The following is a 22,429-nucleotide window of genomic DNA, read 5'->3' on the forward strand; positions in this document are numbered from 1 at the left end:
CACAAGCAAGATGACCACTTTATTTAGATAATATATCATCATGTTTGTATTACTTTTTTTTAAAATCGATCAACTTTATTATTGACTAGCATTAGTTAACTAAATAGGACTATTTATTATCCTCAGAACTTGTAAAACTAAGAGATTTATGTTTTTAAATTTGTGTTAAGGTGTTTTATAAACTACTTGTTATTACAACATGGCTTCTTGTTTGGTAAACTTATTCACTATAAGTTTAAAAACAATTACAAGTTCAAACGAATGATTTTCAAACATACTATGTAGAAATTACCTTGCGGATGATGCATTCAAAGTGGGAAGAGGAATTGACTCGTAAAGGCCAATCACTCTGGGGATCTGTCTACTGACCTTCACTCAAAGAGAGAGCTTCATGGAAATCCTGTTTAAAAGATTCAATTTAAAAATATTCTTACTATCAGATGTAAGCCCTAATACATAAACCTATCATTTACTTTTATCTGATGACTAATATTTTTATTACTTTCAGCGCTTTAATTCATATATTAAAAAAATAGGAAAAAATGTTTTATAAATTCGTAGTAGTGAGTCTAATTTGGGGTGAAAGGTATGATTTTTAACTGCAACAAACTGGTTTGTTTTGGTTTGAATAATTAAATATTTACTTTAAAAACTTAAGTTACTCTACAAAAAATACAAATAATGTGTAAACTTAATCTTGGCATATACCTCTCTTAAAACTTATTTCATAAATTTAAACAACTTTAAAAAATTATAAAGAGATAAAGTATACACATCAACTTGATCCATAAAATACTAAACTAACTGCATAACTATAAAGAACTTAACTATTTACTTAAACAAAAAACACTTAGATTTTAAAATTATGCTAGATAAACTTTTGTGTATATATCAGTTTCACTATGGAAGTGTCCTTGCTACAGATTATCAATACTAAAAAGCTTACAAAATCTGCTTGTTAAAGTAGGGTACTTGTTCAATATGTTAATAGAAATTTTTTGCAGTTTTATAAAGGATATTTTATTTCGAAAGCAAAGTTATTGGATTCTATTAGCAAATTTCTATCGTGACGTAACTATAGTGGTAGGATGGAGCTGATTTTCATTTCTACTGATACTGACGTCGTTCAAAGGACGCATACAAATTTTCATCAACAATAATCGAGTTACTTTGCTGAAATCGTGTTCCAATTTTATTTTTACAATTTCCACTGTGAGGAGTTTTTTATCTTAACTTATACCAGGTGAAGGCATTGGAAATAAAGTTAAATATTTTTGTAAATTTCTAGGAAAATTTTGGAATTTTTTTCTGACTTCAAAGGACTTTTAATTAATTTTTACCGTTTGAAGGCTTTGGAAAACAAGGAATTTTGTAAAATTAAAATGACATAATCTGACTTTTTTTTTAATTTTATCAAATTTCCTGCCTTTTCCTGACTTTTTTAAAACCCCCCATTTTTTCCTGATTTTTTTCTTTTTTTTTAATTTCTCCTGACTTTTCCTGATTTCCTGACTTTTCCTGACCGAGTGGCAACCCTGATGCTAGATTAAAAAAAAAATTCATTTTGCTTTTTAATTTTAGTGGCAAACTTGCTAATATTTTAGGAAACAATAATTTTTTTGTGGTAAGTTGTCATCAAGCTTATTTATAATATTTTGTATAAAATTGTGGATGGGTAAAAATAATCAAGTATGGTCTTCTATTTAATTTAATCATAGCCTTTTGTTGATTTCTATTATTTTAAAATTAAAAAACGTTGAGTTTAAGAAAAACATTGGAATACAAATAAGTTTTCTTTTGGCAAAACTTTAACATTTAAAACCATCACAATACTCAAAGTGATGTACTAACAAAGTGAGCAAATCTAACTTTGTTGTAACAATATTTTAAATATTTAATTAATTATTTAATAAATTAGTTCGCATCCTAAAAAACATTCTTAGCTTATGTTCATTAGTCTTTAAAACAAGTTTAAAGTTTTTTTGTTAAATTTTACTTTTTACTTGTAATGACCACACTAATTTTTATGTTAAATGAAAAATGATAATGATAAATATACTTAATATTAACAATAATGATAATTTTTACTTGCAATTATTTGAACATTCTGTTGAGTTAAAAGCAATACTAGATTCTATTCCAGTTATTAGGTCAAAAATGAACATTAATTATAAACTACATCACTTATAAACATCACTGAATGAGTTTAATTCAATTTAGATAACATTGTCACCTTTACTTTCTCTAAATTTAACTTTTTATGATTTATTGTAGCTATTAGTACAAAAGCAAGAACTATAACATATTTACCTTGTTACTGCCCTAAGTGAGCAGTTAGAGACCTTCCTGGGTTGAGGTCCAGTTGTTGTGTGCTTACAGATGATTCATGTGCATCATTGCTCAAAATTTCCTCAAGACCCTTGCACATTCTAAAGTTGTAAAAACCTGTCAACACATATAAAATGTAGAAAAAATAACAAGTTATAATCAACACTTGTAACCTTAAAACTTTAATTTGTAAATTACTTATATAAACATAAAAGGTGTTAAAGCAATAAAAGAGACAAACAATTTTGTTTTTTTTTAATACTACGGCTTATCTATGACAGGCTTTTGAAGCATTGAAGCCAATCTAATCTGAGTGACTTAAAACTTATCAATTAGCCTTATGTTAAATTAAAAACAATAAATAGTGAAAAAATTATGTTAGTCAAGTAGTAATATTTAATTACTCAAGAAAAATAAAGACTTGTTATACTGAAGTACACAAAAAAATACCAAATGTATTAACATGGTATTAATACCAGTCTGGATATTTCTTAAAATATTTCCAATGCACCACATAATTTAAATTTCCAAAACATAATGATTATTTATACAAATTATATTATACTTGTGAAAAAAAAACTTTAGTTTTTGGATGTCATATACTTGAAAATTTAAATACATAATATAGTTTACATAAACCAATAATAATGAGGACTTTATTATTTTACACTATCTTATTAAAACAAAAAGTTTTTTCACTCTTTAAAAGACTTTTTATTAGAACTTTTAACAAATAAAAACTAGCTCTGAGAACTAAAAAAAAGCCAACTCATGCAATAATTAGTAGAATACTTACCAAGTCAGAGCTAGTCTCAAAAGGAAACAATTAAAATATAATATGATGAGAAAAAATAAAAAACAAAGTACATTCCAACCATTATTAATGGATGATTGTTTAAATATGGTGACAAATATTTGGAAGGATATTTACAGAAAAACATATGATGTACTTTTCTATTATAAAACTGATATGAACTAGCAAACTATATTAAATTTACTGCATTTCATTAGGCTTGTCACTTTTTTCAATTCTATTTTTGCACTTTAAAATTTGCCGCAATGGAACTCTATTTCAAAATAAATTTTTATTTACCATCTGACTTTTAAGTCAAAAAGTTATTTATTATACCCAATCAAACTTTGCACACAAATAGTTTAGTTATATGATAGTAAATAATACTTAATTTTTCTTTAAAACTTTGTAGGAATTATTTATATTGTCATGATATTTAGAACAGCACAACCAAACTAAAAACAAGATTATATTAAGGAACATATGTGTTGTATAGGAGCTTTTGATATATTAAATTGCAATAAAAACAAAATTTACCTTTATTATAGCTGCTAGGATTGAACCACTTCACACTTTTTAGGTGGGCAAACATCTGCAATACAATATAGTACAACTTGATGAATAGCATAAATTATAATTCAATTACATTTAGCTAAACTTTACATTATGTTTTGCTACCAATTTAAATAAAATAGTCATGTAGACCAACAATTTAGTTTGGAAACTAGGGTCAAATATTGGTTGTTTAATCAGGCTATTTAGTATTAGGTTGAAGGTTAATTCACCAGTACAAGGATTTATTTATCTTTTACTGATTTAGATATGTTCTTGGGGTTGTTTAAACAGTGTTGTTTATTCAACCCTGTACACTTCAAATACCTATATATAGAATTGTTCCCAATCATAGTTAGAAATGAGTGTCTTTAAATATTACTTTAAATCTAAAAATAACAAAATATACAACTTTTACAAACTTTGGTTAGTAGTAGAAGTGTCCATCTTCTCCAAACTAATGCTGACTTGGAAACTTTTACTTTAAAATTATAGAGTGTGATATAATAACAACATTTATTAGATCATGTTGTTTGTCAAAGGAGAAACTATACAACTATGATATGTATAATTTAAGTTTCTACAATTTGGCTGTTTACCAACCTTAGTGGTTTACTATAATTTTTTTTACTATCAGTGTTTATTATGACCAGGGCCTAAGTCATTATTGGTAAACTATAAAACTATTATTTAAAATTAAAAGAAAAAACTAAAACGCTTAATCAATGTAATAAACAATTTAAAATTTAACGAGAAAAACTAATACGTTTAATCAATGTAAACAAAGTTTTTAACTTAAAGAAAAAACTAACACGTTTAATTAATGTAAACAACAATTTAAAATTTGAAGAAAAATCCTAAGATGTTTAATCAAAGTTAACAACAATTTAAACTTACGTTACTTTTAGAAAAAAATAGTTTATCGGTTAATTGCTTAAAGTTTATTTTAATTTGCATATTTTAGCTTATTTCGTATTTTTATAGTTTATATGTTGTTTTCTAAAATAAGGCTTTAAAGAACTTTATACTTCTTTCTACTTCATTTTAAAAGAAGTCTATAATTTACCACGTTTTTTTAAAGACAAATAAGTCCTTATTTATTGGAATTTATTAAAGTTCAACGCAACAGTTGTGTTGTTTTCTTAAATTGTTTTATAAGTTGTTACGTATGTTTTATTTTTTTAATTGCATTGTAATAATAGTTACAATTATAATTATACAATAATTTATGTGTGTTGTTTAATTACAAAATAGATCATGAGAGTAAAATGGCCAAAAAATAAAAACCAATCAAACACCAGGGCTAGATTTAACTTTAATACTTAACTGAACTATGTCGCTAAAACTAATAATGCGAAGACTAAAATATTTTTTTGTGTAATCTGAAAATTTCGTTCACCCCTAAATGAGGTTCATGTACCCTAAACGTTTCGTGCACGCGAAAAAAAATTGTGTACACTATCGTGCACCAGTTTATTTTGAAGTAATTTTGTGTGCAAACTGTAATGATTTTTTTTATAATTTACTTTGATTAGCTAATTAGTTATAAAATACATTTAGTAAACTTTATTTAGATAAATAAATTTATTAAATTTTATTTATTGTTTTAAGACTAATTAAAACATAAAAAAAAAACTCACTGGAAAATTGTGTAATTTTTGCCGATAAAAACAACCAGCAAAAAACCGGTCTTCAGAGGACAGAAAATTTTGGAGATGTTTTGGAAATGTATTTCTCCTCATATAAACTGATGCAGAAAAGTTAGAAAGTTATATATTTAGTGAGAGAAAAATCGTTTGAATTTCTAAAATAAATTTTAAACAAACAAAGATAGCAGGCAGTTCTATAAGAAAAACTTTTTACATTGTAAGTTAATTGTTTAACTGAGTATAAAGGAGAAGACAAAAGTATTTTAAACACTTTTGTTTTTGGTATATAACAAAAAGAATTGGTGTTTATTAAGTTTGTGTTATCTAAACGACTGCGACTAAAAATAACAAGCATTAATAAAAAAATAAATATAAAATTTATTAAACAATAGTTGTAATTTATTTACTTTTTTGACAATGCTTTACGGTGAATAAACTGTCTACGGCATTTCAAATGCTTTTAAAAGTCTTAAACTTTCTTAAACTTCAAAAAAATTCAAAATTTTTTTACTTAAGCCAGTGTTCAGTACCCTTTTTAAGAAACCATCGAAAAGTTTGTGCAAATAAAAATTAAAACAATCATTTATTAACTAAATAACTATAAATGCTCTGTATTTAGTTTATATTCAAATAAAGTTATGTTAAAGCTTAAACTTAAGGTTTAAAATTTTATAACCTTAAACTAAGTAATGAAAAGTAGATTTTCTAGGTGTGATTTAAGTTTTGATTGAAAAAAAATTTAAGTATTTTCACTGTTTCAATATTTCACGTTCCTGAAATATTTAAATAAAAAGGTACAACCATTTTTTTTTAAATCATGGTGGTTTTTAAGTTTAAAAAAAATTTCATGTTTTACTAATAGAAAAAAAAAAAATATTTTAATAAAATTTTTAGGCCAAAATCACTTTAAATCTTATAGACTATTTTGTAGATTTAGAACAGGTTTTTAAATCCGCATTTGATGTTATAGTTAAAAATAATATAAGTTCAAAATAAAATTTTAACAAACTTACATAACTGCAATGGTTAAAAGCAAATAGTAAAACGTCTTTAAAAAAGAAGATTATACAAGTAAAGTTCAGTATTATAAACTTTTTAAGTGAAGTCATGTTGGAAAGAAGTCATGTTGGAATCACTATAACAACACTGATATACAGTCTGTAGTTTTGTAATAAGTAAATTAAAGTAGTTATTAAACACTTTTATTTTATAAACAATACATTATATGACAATTTTATGTAACTAAATTATTGATTAGGTTGAACACTAAAATCTTTCAAAAGTTAAATTCATGTTTAAGTATAATTGTATTTATAAAGTACTTTTTTATTTTTCTAAACAATAACCTATAAATATTTCATTGAAATTATTTCTAAAATTATTATTAATTAGACACTGCATATTTATTTTCTATTTATTTAGTTTTTAGTTCACATTTAGATTTTATTATCTTATAACATTGTATATTAGTTTCATATTTTTGATCATTAATTTAAACTTGTGTTGTTAAATGTTTTTTCAACTGAAATTATTAAACTGAATCTAATTTCATATTAAAAATAAGTTTGAATAAAAAAAAATAAAACTCTATTAGATTAATTTTTTTGTAGAAGGTAGTTTTTCTACCTATATTATTGATGCTGTAGTTATAGTTTTTATATCAAAACAGCTCTGTATTATTAAAGTACTAAGTTATTTGGAGATATAATATCACTTTGATCATGCAAAGAAGGTTAGTTGTTTAGAATAACGTATGCCATATTTTACAATAGTTTTTAAAATACTCTGTAGATTTAAAAAGCTTTATAACGAGAAGTATCCATCAGATTTTTTTTTGTTTTGCTAGCAATAGTCATATATTTTAATTAATTTACAATTGAAGTTTTTAATTTTCAACATAAAGATTAACCATTTTTAAGAAAGCTTCAAAGAAAATATTTTAAAAACTCATCAATTTTAATAGATTGATATTTTTGAGTTTTTAGCTTGAGGCTTTCTTAAGGAACCTATTGAAGTCTAGGCTTTGCTATTTATTGTTAAGTTGTAACTTTATACTTTTTAATCAAACAATGTACAGTTTTTGATTTCTCTAAATATGTACAATTTCAAATTTAATTGGAGTCCAATAAATCAATCCAATAAACAATCCTAGTTTTAACTAATTTGTTTTTGGCAACCCCATATTAAACTTTTCTGTGTAAAATAAATATAAAAAACGTTTATTTAATACCATCTAGGACAAAATTTATACCGGATGACGTCATTAAAACTACGAATATAGTTGGTGAGGAGGAGGTTGTCCAAGGTGTTCAAATGACGCATGCGGAACTCCAGCGGGATCGAGCACCACAACAAGAAGCGGGTGGAACGTCCTTTTTCGTAACAGATCAGGTTAACAACGTATCTAGATCTTTCAAAAATAAACACGATAATGAACTTAAACAAAAACTTATAGATTTTATTAATAAAAAATTTTCAAAAGATGATTGGCATGACTTTTTGAATGTTTATAACATTATCGAAAAACAAGTATACAGTCTAGTTGATGAAAAATACAAAAGTTTCGACCGTTACGCTAAGCAAATTTTTATTGATCAATTAAACGACGATGCAAAACACCATTTAGCTAATAACTTATTTAAGGTTAAATTTAAACACAAGCGGGGAGATTCTTTTTTAATTAACTGGGAATTCAATGTAAAAAGGTTAGACTGCGCGGGGGTAATCTTACATCGCGTCAAGAAGGGTAAGGGCGAATTGTTATTTGTTTATTATAGAGATAAAAATAATAAAATTAGAATCAATTTCCCTATGGGAAAAATAGATTATAACGATAATAACAATCTAAAAAGAACTGCGGTAAGGGAACTTTTCGAGGAAACTAATTACGCTTGGCCTGAAGGAGTTAGATTAGAATTGTACCAAGATACTAGTTATTGCTTTACGGTAGATCAAAAAAACTTTAAAAAAAATCACAAATTCTATTTTTTCAAAAACTTCGAGCACGAAATTGACCATGAATTTAAGAAAGACAATGAAATTGAGGGTAGTTTATGGTTACAAGTTGATAAACTTAAAAAGTATTTTGCAAAGTCTGATGAAAAATATGATAACACATCAGGTCGTATCAATTTTATCAATGGAAGTGTTACAGTTAGGTCCTCTAGTTTAAAAAACATTAAAAATTTAAAAACTACTTTTTCTCAAGTATATTTTTCATACTCTGTTGAGAATTTTTTTTTGAGAGGTTCAGCGCTTAGAGATTGTATTTTTGATCCAAATTGCGATACAGGGCATGTTTCGCGTGACAACAGTGAATAAATTTAAGTTTCCTTCAGTTTCGCTTCTTCAGCTTAAGTTTTAGATTCAGATTCAGTTTATTTTATAAATTAATTGTGTTACTCATTTTGCAATTTTAGTTTAATCTTTTAGTTTTTGTAATCTTGTTACGTTTTCTTTTATATTTTTCGTTATATATTTGTGGTTTCATAAATTTAAATTCTAAAATTCTAATTCATTTATAATTTCAAAACTTAAATACAAAGAAGTTAAATTATTTTTTTCTTGATATGATTAGATTTAAGTTGGTTAAGACGTTTCGTAGCATAATGAGTTGTAAAACCACTTAAAATGACAAAATTGCATAAATGATATATAGAAAAATATAAAAAGTTACTGTTATATTAACGATCTAATTTAATAAAAAAAATTACTTCTTACAATTTAAATTCTTTAGGTTACATATTTTTAATCTAAGATTAAAGGGCATAAAAATACTACATAACTAAATTTAAGATAATAAATGAACTAATTACGTATACTATACTGCCGGGTAATGTTGTTACTACCTGTAATCTAGCTATAGGAGGCTTAGTATGGTGGATGATATTGGTGCTTTAGTAGATGATCGACTAAGACATATCAAACCCATTATAATAAAACAACATTAAAAAACTAAAAAAGCAAATGATATTAATAAAAAGAAAAAAAAGCAATATAAAAGAAAATAACAAACAAAAAGCAATAAAAACAAAGCAAAAAAAAAAAAGAAAAAAAAAACGCAAACAAAAAAAAAATAAAAAAAGCAAAAAATAAAAGCAAAAAAAAAAAAACTGAAAACAAACGTAAACAAAAAAAAAAAAAAAGAGAATAGAAAAATACAAAAGTAATAGAAAAAAATGTTGTTTTAACGTTAATATAAAAAGTACGTTATTTGTTTATTTATTGTAATATTTAACCATAATTTTTATGCCCTAAATACCGTATAGCTTGAAGCCTTTTAAATGCTCAAGCTAATTAACTGCAAATGCAACCTAAAGAATTTAATTTGTATGTAAATAATTTATAAAGTCTAACTGTACGTTTAAAAATATATTGCAAGTTATTCATCTTTTCTGAATTTGTCATTTTCTTGTGATTTGAATTTTCACTAAGCGCCGAAACGTAGTGACCTCCTATGAGACAATTAGAAAATATTTTGATGTAATTTTCCATACGATTTGCCAAATCGTTATTTTTTTCAGATTTTTAAAAAAATAATTCTTTAAAAGACAATGTGGCCTATATGACCGGGGAAACCCGGTGAACCCCCGCCACACGAAACAAAAAGGGGGTAACCCGCACCACGGCGCTGGCTTCACCGTAGCGGTGCGGTCCAGTAGCTGTTTTGTGGTGCGATTGCCTGACGGATGAGAAAAATTGAAACAATTTGATTTGCCTGTTGCAATCAAAGTTCAACGTCAGGAAATTGCACCTCAAAACAGTGAAGCTAACAGCGCCATCTTTTTTAATTTTAGACAAAGTTAATTGTTGATGTTTGTGTCATATAATGTTCATCTAAGATATTGATAGAAACGCTTTTATAAACGATTTATGATAATTTTGTGAACTATTGAAAAATACTTTTTTTTTTTGTCTAGTAGGTAACATTGATTCTAAAGTTTTTGAATTGCTTATATTTATGTTAATATAGTTTTTATGCAACAACTAGCAATATATATGTACCACTTTTAATTTGTTAAACTTCATTTCATGTTTAATAAAAACTTAATAAAAAAGTTTAATCTTTAAAAGCTGAAGTTTAATCATTTTTTACACATTGATCAGGGTTTCAAGTTTTTTCAGGCTGCTTTTAAGGTTTAAAAAAAGATTTGAATTTTTTTAACAAGGAGAAAATGTAATTTGTATATACATGTCAAAACAAACTTCTTGTTAGTATAATTACATTTATTGGTTAAAAAATATTTTAAACACATCTATGTATTTGCTATTTAGAATTCCCATCAATTTTTTGAACAGCTAACTTTATTCACAGCAAAACTTCAAAGTAGATATAAAAAGAGTTTTGAAAAAGAACAATAAGAAAATAGTGGGCAAACTCTAAAAATTTAAAAAGAAAATAGAAACACTAACAGGTGAGAAATTTTGTGTTTTATTAATTTTAGATAATATAAGTCGGTGTAATTTGTGTCGATAATCTATGTTATTCTTACAGATGCCTTTATTAATGATGTGTAATATTTGTCTAAAATATTTCAACAAGTTATCGTTTTTTTCTATTATATAATAATAGATCAAAAGTTTTTTAATTGATAATAATTATGTAAAAGCATAGTTTTTTCAATTTTTATACAACTTTATACAAATTATATATATATGCTACTTTTAGTTTTTTAACTCATTTTAGTGTTAAAAAACAACCAAAATAAGAAGTTTGATAATATTTAAAAGCTGAAGCTAAAGTAAAATATAAATTATATAGCACTTTTAAATGTTCTATTTATAATAAATTAGGTATACTATCAAAATCCACCCGCGTTCAAAATCCACCCAATTTTTAATTTTATTTCCTGTATTTATTATTTTATTTTATATACTTTTTGCTTTTTTTCATCAATTTTTTTATTTGTTTTTGACTATCACTGTTACCCCTAACCCTTACTTTCGATTGCTAAGCGGTTCCCGAATTTGACTGGGTGGATTTTGATCGCGGGTGGATTTTGCATGTGTTCCATAAATTTGTACTATTATTACGTCATAAGAGCCGGAGATAGCTTTTTAAACACAATTAAGTATACCCCATCGTGAGCATGAGTAGCTCAGTCGGTAGAGCGTTGGACTTTTAATTTAACGATCAGGGGTTCAAGTCCCGTGCTAGACTTTATATACTTTAAAACAGCCTAATAATTTAAAAAAGAAGATAAAATATAGTTAAAATACATCATAAAATAAGTTTCTTGATTTATAAACACCTTTATGGGTTTAAAAAACACTTGTTTTAAAAAATGATGTGCATATAAAATACATTAAAAATACTGTATGTTTACTTACCCTTTTGTTATCATTCACATCACTAGTTTTTATTTATATGACAAACAATTTTTTCCGAAATTGCTTATAACTGTTTCAGTTCTTATTTCATCAATTGTCAAAGCTAAAACATATTTAAGTTTATTGAGTGAACAAATTTTTCATGATATATGTTATGACATTTAAAACAAAAGTTATCAAGTTAGTCAATTTTTAAAAAATGTGAATGAACAAGTGTTTTAAGTTACAAATTTTTAATTATTTTCTCTATAATTGCAACAATATGAAAAATCGACAAAAAAAAATCACATTTTTGATATGTTTACGGATTAAGTACATACCTTTTAACAAATAGCTTTGTACCGCGTGAGCGGTAATTGTCTCTTTTTTTGAAAAAAACTTTTTGTAAAACATTATTTTTCCTGAAATCTTAAGCTTATGCTTTTTTAATTGTTCTAAATTGCCAAAATACTTAAAGCTTTTAAGGTTAAGGTTAATGTCCAAAGAAAAAATAGTTTATACTAAAAGTGTTTTGTAACAAGGTCTGAATTTTTAAGCCCTGACTTATTGGTTTCAGTCCTTTTTTTGGCCTGCTTATATCTGCCTCTCTCGTACTTTATAATCACAATATGCAAAACCAAATCCATTGGATTCAGATTTTTTGGGCGCTTTGATGTCAGTACTTAAGTTTTCAAGTTTGAATATATATCAAAAAAGACAATTCAATTTAAAAGTCTAGTTAAGGATTATTAATATCAAATAGCAGCCTCAGATTTGGTTTGATATATTTGTAGTTTTAGAATCAACTGTTAAAAGAAAACCGAAAAAAAAACACCATAACAACTCAAAATGGTTTTATTCACTTTGAGTTACCAAAAAGTTTAAACAAGAATTATACTTTTATTATTACAAATAAAAGTTGTGCACAATTTAAAGAAAGTTTTATGGTGGCATTATTTGTTTTTAAAATAAAACACTGTAAATTTAAAAACAATGCTTAGACTAGTAAAATAAAATTTACATAAAAGATCAAAAAAAATTCAGCTATCGAAAGGTATAAGTTTTGAAGTTTCTAACAAAGGGAAAATTTGCATAAACATTAGGCGGGCTTATATGACCGCGCATAAACTAAGTTATGTTTTTATTTGTGACGTAAACAATCAAATAAGATTTTAGAAGAATATTAATTTTTCATTTGAATCATTTCTCTAGAAAACCTTATTATTATATTATTTATAATATTTTGTATAAAATTGTGGATGGGTAAAAATAATCAAGTATGGTCTTCTATTTAATTTAATCATAGCCTTTTGTTGATTTCTATTATTTTAAAATTAAAAAACGTTGAGTTTAAGAAAAACATTGGAATACAAATAAGTTTTCTTTTGGCCAAACTTTAACATTTAAAACCATCACAATACTCAAAGTGATGTACTAACAAAGTGAGCAAATCTAACTTTGTTGTAACAATATTTTAAATATTTAATTAATTATTTAATAAATTAGTTCGCATCCTAAAAAACATTCTTAGCTTATGTTCATTAGTCTTTAAAACAAGTTTAAAGTTTTTTTGTTAAATTTTACTTTTTACTTGTAATGACCACACTAATTTTTATGTTAAATGAAAAATGATAATGATAAATATACTTAATATTAACAATAATGATAATTTTTACTTGCAATTATTTGAACATTCTGTTGAGTTAAAAGCAATACTAGATTCTATTCCAGTTATTAGGTCAAAAATGAACATTAATTATACACTACATCACTTATAAACATCACTGAATGAGTTTAATTCAATTTAGATAACATTGTCATCTTTACTTTCTCTAAATTTAACTTTTTATGATTTATTGTAGCTATTAGTACAAAAGCAAGAACTATAACATATTTACCTTGTTACTGCCCTAAGTGAGCAGTTAGAGACCTTCCTGGGTTGAGGTCCAGTTGTTGTGTGCTTACAGATGATTCATGTGCATCATTGCTCAAAATTTCCTCAAGACCCTTGCACATTCTAAAGTTGTAAAAACCTGTCAACACATATAAAATGTAGAAAAAATAACAAGTTATAATCAACACTTGTAACCTTAAAACTTTAATTTGTAAATTACTTATATAAACATAAAAGGTGTTAAAGCAATAAAAGAGACAAACAATTTTGTTTTTTTTTAATACTACGGCTTATCTATGACAGGCTTTTGAAGCATTGAAGCCAATCTAATCTGAGTGACTTAAAACTTATCAATTAGCCTTATGTTAAATTAAAAACAATAAATAGTGAAAAAATTATGTTAGTCAAGTAGTAATATTTAATTACTCAAGAAAAATAAAGACTTGTTATACTGAAGTACACAAAAAAATACCAAATGTATTAACATGGTATTAATACCAGTCTGGATATTTCTTAAAATATTTCCAATGCACCACATAATTTAAATTTCCAAAACATAATGATTATTTATACAAATTATATTATACTTGTGAAAAAAAAACTTTAGTTTTTGGATGTCATATACTTGAAAATTTAAATACATAATATAGTTTACATAAACCAATAATAATGGGGACTTTATTATTTTACACTATCTTATTAAAACAAAAAGTTTTTTCACTCTTTAAAAGACTTTTTATTAGAACTTTTAACAAATAAAAACTAGCTCTGAGAACTAAAAAAAAGCCAACTCATGCAATAATTAGTAGAATACTTACCAAGTCAGAGCTAGTCTCAAAAGGAAACAATTAAAATATAATATGATGAGAAAAAATAAAAAACAAAGTACATTCCAACCATTATTAATGGATGATTGTTTAAATATGGTGACAAATATTTGGAAGGATATTTACAGAAAAACATATGATGTACTTTTCTATTATAAAACTGATATGAACTAGCAAACTATATTAAATTTACTGCATTTCATTAGGCTTGTCACTTTTTTCAATTCTATTTTTGCACTTTAAAATTTGCCGCAATGGAACTCTATTTCAAAATAAATTTTTATTTACCATCTGACTTTTAAGTCAAAAAGTTATTTATTATACCCAATCAAACTTTGCACACAAATAGTTTAGTTATATGATAGTAAATAATACTTAATTTTTCTTTAAAACTTTGTAGGAATTATTTATATTGTCATGATATTTAGAACAGCACAACCAAACTAAAAACAAGATTATATTAAGGAACATATGTGTTGTATAGGAGCTTTTGATATATTAAATTGGAATAAAAACAAAATTTACCTTTATTATAGCTGCTAGGATTGAACCACTTCACACTTTTTAGGTGGGCAAACATCTGCAATACAATATAGTACAACTTGATGAATAGCATAAATTATAATTCAATTACATTTAGCTAAACTTTACATTATGTTTTGCTACCAATTTAAATAAAATAGTCATGTAGACCAACAATTTAGTTTGGAAACTAGGGTCAAATATTGGTTGTTTAATCAGGCTATTTAGTATTAGGTTGAAGGTTAATTCACCAGTACAAGGATTTATTTATCTTTTACTGATTTAGATATGTTCTTGGGGTTGTTTAAACAGTGTTGTTTATTCAACCCTGTACACTTCAAATACCTATATATAGAATTGTTCCCAATCATAGTTAGAAATGAGTGTCTTTAAATATTACTTTAAATCTAAAAATAACAAAATATACAACTTTTACAAACTTTGGTTAGTAGTAGAAGTGTCCATCTTCTCCAAACTAATGCTGACTTGGAAACTTTTACTTTAAAATTATAGAGTGTGATATAATAACAACATTTATTAGATCATGTTGTTTGTCAAAGGAGAAACTATACAACTATGATATGTATAATTTAAGTTTCTACAATTTGGCTGTTTACCAACCTTAGTGGTTTACCATAATTTTTTTTACTATCAGTGTTTATTATGACCAGGGCCTAAGTCATTATTGGTAAACTATAAAACTATTATTTAAAATTAAAAGAAAAAACTAAAACGCTTAATCAATGTAATAAACAATTTAAAATTTAACGAGAAAAACTAATACGTTTAATCAATGTAAACAAAGTTTTTAACTTAAAGAAAAAACTAACACGTTTAATTAATGTAAACAACAATTTAAAATTTGAAGAAAAATCCTAAGATGTTTAATCAAAGTTAACAACAATTTAAACTTACGTTATTTTTAGAAAAAAATAGTTTATCGGTTAATTGCTTAAAGTTTATTTTAATTTGCATATTTTAGCTTATTTCGTATTTTTATAGTTTATATGTTGTTTTCTAAAATAAGGCTTTAAAGAACTTTATACTTCTTTCTACTTCATTTTAAAAGAAGTCTATAATTTACCACGTTTTTTTAAAGACAAATAAGTCCTTATTTATTGGAATTTATTAAAGTTCAACGCAACAGTTGTGTTGTTTTCTTAAATTGTTTTATAAGTTGTTACGTATGTTTTATTTTTTTAATTGCATTGTAATAATAGTTACAATTATAATTATACAATAATTTATGTGTGTTGTTTAATTACAAAATAGATCATGAGAGTAAAATGGCCAAAAAATAAAAGCCAATCAAACACCAGGGCTAGATTTAACTTTAATACTTAACTGAACTATGTCGCTAAAACTAATAATGCGAAGACTAAAATATTTTTTTGTGTAATCTGAAAATTTCGTTCACCCCTAAATGAGGTTCATGTACCCTAAACGTTTCGTGCACGCGAAAAAAAATTGTGTACACTATCGTGCACCAGTTTATTTTGAAGTAATTTTGTGTGCAAACTGTAATGATTTTTTTTATAATTTACTTTGATTAGCTAATTAGTTATAAAATACATTTAGTAAACTTTATTAAGATAAATAAATTTATTAAATTTTATTTATTGTTTTAAGACTAATTAAAACATAAAAAAAAAACTCACGGGAAAATTGTGTAATTTTTGCCGATAAAAACAACCAGCAAAAAACCGGTCTTCAGAGGACAGAAAATTTTGGAGATGTTTTGGAAATGTATTTCTCCTCATATAAACTGATGCAGAAAAGTTAGAAAGTTATATATTTAGTGAGAGAAAAATCGTTTGAATTTCTAAAATAAATTTTAAACAAACAAAGATAGCAGGCAGTTCTATAAGAAAAACTTTTTACATTGTAAGTTAATTGTTTAACTGAGTATAAAGGAGAAGACAAAAGTATTTTAAACACTTTTGTTTTTGGTATATAACAAAAAGAATAGGTGTTTATTAAGTTTGTGTTATCTAAACGACTGCGACTAAAAATAACAAGCATTAATAAAAAAATAAATATAAAATTTATTAAACAATAGTTGTAATTTATTTACTTTTTTGACAATGCTTTACGGTGAATAAACTGTCTACGGCATTTCAAATGCTTTTAAAAGTCTTAAACTTTCTTAAACTTCAAAAAAATTCAAAATTTTTTTACTTAAGCCAGTGTTCAGTACCCTTTTTAAGAAACCATCGAAAAGTTTGTGCAAATAAAAATTAAAACAATCATTTATTAACTAAATAACTATAAATGCTCTGTATTTAGTTTATATTCAAATAAAGTTATGTTAAAGCTTAAACTTAAGGTTTAAAATTTTATAACCTTAAACTAAGTAATGAAAAGTAGATTTTCTAGGTGTGATTTAAGTTTTGATTGAAAAAAAATTTAAGTATTTTCACTGTTTCAATATTTCACGTTCCTGAAATATTTAAATAAAAAGGTACAACCATTTTTTTTTAAATCATGGTGGTTTTTAAGTTTAAAAAAAATTTCATGTTTTACTAATAGAAAAAAAAAAATATTTTAATAAAATTTTTAGGCCAAAATCACTTTAAATCTTATAGACTATTTTGTAGATTTAGAACAGGTTTTTAAATCCGCATTTGATGTTATAGTTAAAAATAATATAAGTTCAAAATAAAATTTTAACAAACTTACATAACTGCAATGGTTAAAAGCAAATAGTAAAACGTCTTTAAAAAAGAAGATTATACAAGTAAAGTTCAGTATTATAAACTTTTTAAGTGAAGTCATGTTGGAAAGAAGTCATGTTGGAATCACTATAACAACACTGATATACAGTCTGTAGTTTTGTAATAAGTAAATTAAAGTAGTTATTAAACACTTTTATTTTATAAACAATACATTATATGACAATTTTATGTAACTAAATTATTGATTAGGTTGAACACTAAAATCTTTCAAAAGTTAAATTCATGTTTAAGTATAATTGTATTTATAAAGTACTTTTTTATTTTTCTAAACAATAACCTATAAATATTTCATTGAAATTATTTCTAAAATTATTATTAATTAGACACTGCATATTTATTTTCTATTTATTTAGTTTTTAGTTCACATTTAGATTTTATTATCTTATAACATTGTATATTAGTTTCATATTTTTGATCATTAATTTAAACTTGTGTTGTTAAATGTTTTTTCAACTGAAATTATTAAACTGAATGTAATTTCATATTAAAAATAAGTTTGAATAAAAAAAATTAAAACTCTATTAGATTATTTTTTTTGTAGAAGGTAGTTTTTCTACCTATATTATTGATGCTGTAGTTATAGTTTTTATATCAAAACAGCTCTGTATTATTAAAGTACTAAGTTATTTGGAGATATAATATCACTTTGATCATGCAAAGAAGGTTAGTTGTTTAGAATAACGTATGCCATATTTTACAATAGTTTTTAAAATACTCTGTAGATTTAAAAAGCTTTATAACGAGAAGTATCCATCAGATTTTTTTTTGTTTTGCTAGCAATAGTCATATATTTTAATTAATTTACAATTGAAGTTTTTAATTTTCAACATAAAGATTAACCATTTTTAAGAAAGCTTCAAAGAAAATATTTTAAAAACTCATCAATTTTAATAGATTGATATTTTTGAGTTTTTAGCTTGAGGCTTTCTTAAGGAACCTATTGAAGTCTAGGCTTTGCTATTTATTGTTAAGTTGTAACTTTATACTTTTTAATCAAACAATGTACAGTTTTTGATTTCTCTAAATATGTACAATTTCAAATTTAATTGGAGTCCAATAAATCAATCCAATAAACAATCCTAGTTTTAACTAATTTGTTTTTGGCAACCCCATATTAAACTTTTCTGTGTAAAATAAATATAAAAAACGTTTATTTAATACCATCTAGGACAAAATTTATACCGGATGACGTCATTAAAACTACGAATATAGTTGGTGAGGAGGAGGTTGTCCAAGGTGTTCAAATGACGCATGCGGAACTCCAGCGGGATCGAGCACCACAACAAGAAGCGGGTGGAACGTCCTTTTTCGTAACAGATCAGGTTAACAACGTATCTAGATCTTTCAAAAATAAACACGATAATGAACTTAAACAAAAACTTATAGATTTTATTAATAAAAAATTTTCAAAAGATGATTGGCATGACTTTTTGAATGTTTATAACATTATCGAAAAACAAGTATACAGTCTAGTTGATGAAAAATACAAAAGTTTCGACCGTTACGCTAAGCAAATTTTTATTGATCAATTAAACGACGATGCAAAACACCATTTAGCTAATAACTTATTTAAGGTTAAATTTAAACACAAGCGGGGAGATTCTTTTTTAATTAACTGGGAATTCAATGTAAAAAGGTTAGACTGCGCGGGGGTAATCTTACATCGCGTCAAGAAGGGTAAGGGCGAATTGTTATTTGTTTATTATAGAGATAAAAATAATAAAATTAGAATCAATTTCCCTATGGGAAAAATAGATTATAACGATAATAACAATCTAAAAAGAACTGCGGTAAGGGAACTTTTCGAGGAAACTAATTACGCTTGGCCTGAAGGAGTTAGATTAGAATTGTACCAAGATACTAGTTATTGCTTTACGGTAGATCAAAAAAACTTTAAAAAAAATCACAAATTCTATTTTTTCAAAAACTTCGAGCACGAAATTGACCATGAATTTAAGAAAGACAATGAAATTGAGGGTAGTTTATGGTTACAAGTTGATAAACTTAAAAAGTATTTTGCAAAGTCTGATGAAAAATATGATAACACATCAGGTCGTATCAATTTTATCAATGGAAGTGTTACAGTTAGGTCCTCTAGTTTAAAAAACATTAAAAATTTAAAAACTACTTTTTCTCAAGTATATTTTTCATACTCTGTTGAGAATTTTTTTTTGAGAGGTTCAGCGCTTAGAGATTGTATTTTTGATCCAAATTGCGATACAGGGCATGTTTCGCGTGACAACAGTGAATAAATTTAAGTTTCCTTCAGTTTCGCTTCTTCAGCTTAAGTTTTAGATTCAGATTCAGTTTATTTTATAAATTAATTGTGTTACTCATTTTGCAATTTTAGTTTAATCTTTTAGTTTTTGTAATCTTGTTACGTTTTCTTTTATATTTTTCGTTATATATTTGTGGTTTCATAAATTTAAATTCTAAAATTCTAATTCATTTATAATTTCAAAACTTAAATACAAAGAAGTTAAATTATTTTTTTCTTGATATGATTAGATTTAAGTTGGTTAAGACGTTTCGTAGCATAATGAGTTGTAAAACCACTTAAAATGACAAAATTGCATAAATGATATATAGAAAAATATAAAAAGTTACTGTTATATTAACGATCTAATTTAATAAAAAAAATTACTTCTTACAATTTAAATTTTTTAGGTTACATATTTTTAATCTAAGATTAAAGGGCATAAAAATACTACATAACTAAATTTAAGATAATAAATGAACCAATTACGTATACTATACTGCCGGGTAATGTTGTTACTACCTGTAATCTAGCTATAGGAGGCTTAGTATGGTGGATGATATTGGTGCTTTAGTAGATGATCGACTAAGACATATCAAACCCATTATAATAAAACAACATTAAAAAACTAAAAAAGCAAATGATATTAATAAAAAGAAAAAAAAGCAATATAAAAGAAAATAACAAACAAAAAGCAATAAAAACAAAGCAAAAAAAAAAAAGAAAAAAAAAACGCAAACAAAAAAAAAATAAAAAAGCAAAAAATAAAAGCAAAAAAAAAAAAAACTGAAAACAAACGTAAACAAAAAAAAAAAAAAAGAGAATAGAAAAATACAAAAGTAATAGAAAAAAATGTTGTTTTAACGTTAATATAAAAAGTACGTTATTTGTTTATTTATTGTAATATTTAACCATAATTTTTATGCCCTAAATACCGTATAGCTTGAAGCCTTTTAAATGCTCAAGCTAATTAACTGCAAATGCAACCTAAAGAATTTAATTTGTATGTAAATAATTTATAAAGTCTAACTGTACGTTTAAAAATATATTGCAAGTTATTCACCTTTTCTGAATTTGTCATTTTCTTGTGATTTGAATTTTCACTAAGCGCCGAAACGTAGTGACCTCCTATGAGACAATTAAAAAAAAATTTGATGTAATTTTCCATACGATTTGCCAAATCGTTATTTTTTTCAGATTTTTAAAAAAATAATTCTTTAAAAGACAATGTGGCCTATATGACCGGGGAAACCCGGTGAACCCCCGCCACACGAAACAAAAAGGGGGTAACCCGCACCACGGCGCTGGCTTCACCGTAGCGGTGCGGTCCAGTAGCTGTTTTGTGGTGCGATTGCCTGACGGATGAGAAAAATTGAAACAATTTGATTTGCCTAGTAAGCTTGTAGTAAGAGTAAGTGGCCCCTTTTGGGGTCATGAATTATAAAGGAGGTCATAATTTGAAACTTACACCAGATTTTCTGGAGTTCATGATGGACGGTGTTGCTCTTATTTTTTTGCATTTTTCTGCGGATTTTTTACATCTTGAGAAAAAAAATGGCGTGGTTGGCCTTTTTTTAACAAAAATAAGTCTTAGGTGTTTTTAATGGTAATTTTGAAACTTTAACTAGATACAGTGGAAAAGTTTAGGAAACATTGTGGGTCACAAGGCTATAATTTAAAACTTACACTAGATATTCTGGAGTTAATGATGAAAACCAAAAAATTCATTTCTCACAAAAGCCTAATTATACAACTAAGGCTAGTTGTTGGTTACTTTAGCTGTTTTTTTTTGTCATAAAGAATGGTAATCCAGGTGTGAACTAACCGGGGTCAACTATTAAGATATGTTGGTTTTTGCAAAAAGGGGATAGGGAGAAAAGAGCAACAGAAAACAAAAATAACTTTAGACCTTGTATGAAAGCTGTAAATGTTTACTATAAGATACTTTTCACAAAAAAAAAAAACTTTTGAGATATTTTTAGTTGTGTAAAACGTTTTTGACACATGCAAACAAAGAAAAAAAAAACATTGCCAATTTTCTCAGAATTTTCAAAAATTTGCTAAAATTTTGTTTTTATCTTCATATTTTGTTAATTTTATACATTAGGAAAGGTTCCTCGCATTAATAGAAAAATTCCCTCTGTAAGAATTAAAAAAAAAAAAGACCTTTATGACCAAAATAAAAACAAAAGTATATTTTTATTGAAAAAATATTTGCTCAAAAAAAATCCTACTATAGAAATATTTATTATTTAGTTTAAATTAAATGGTGAGGTTTCAGAAAGGTTGCTTGAAGACTTTAGGTCTAGACAGTTTTTTCTTCTATTTAATTTAGTCCTTCCATAAGGAACCTTTAGAGCTTTCCGACTTTTTACCATCATATCTAAGAAACTAATTTAGTTTCCAGGGTAAAATGCAACTGCTAGCTAAAATCAAAAGTAAAAAAGAGCCCCTCTACGCTCTTAATTATTTAGAAATAAAATATTATAATTACTTTTTTCTTGAGGTAGAGATGTCAATACTTCAGGAAATATTTCTTAAAAAACATAACATTGTTTCTGGT

This window comes from Thalia democratica, chromosome 5 (assembly GCF_965202585.1).
Source record: "Thalia democratica chromosome 5, ktThaDemo2.hap1.1, whole genome shotgun sequence".
In the NCBI taxonomy this organism is placed as follows: domain Eukaryota; kingdom Metazoa; phylum Chordata; class Thaliacea; order Salpida; family Salpidae; genus Thalia; species Thalia democratica.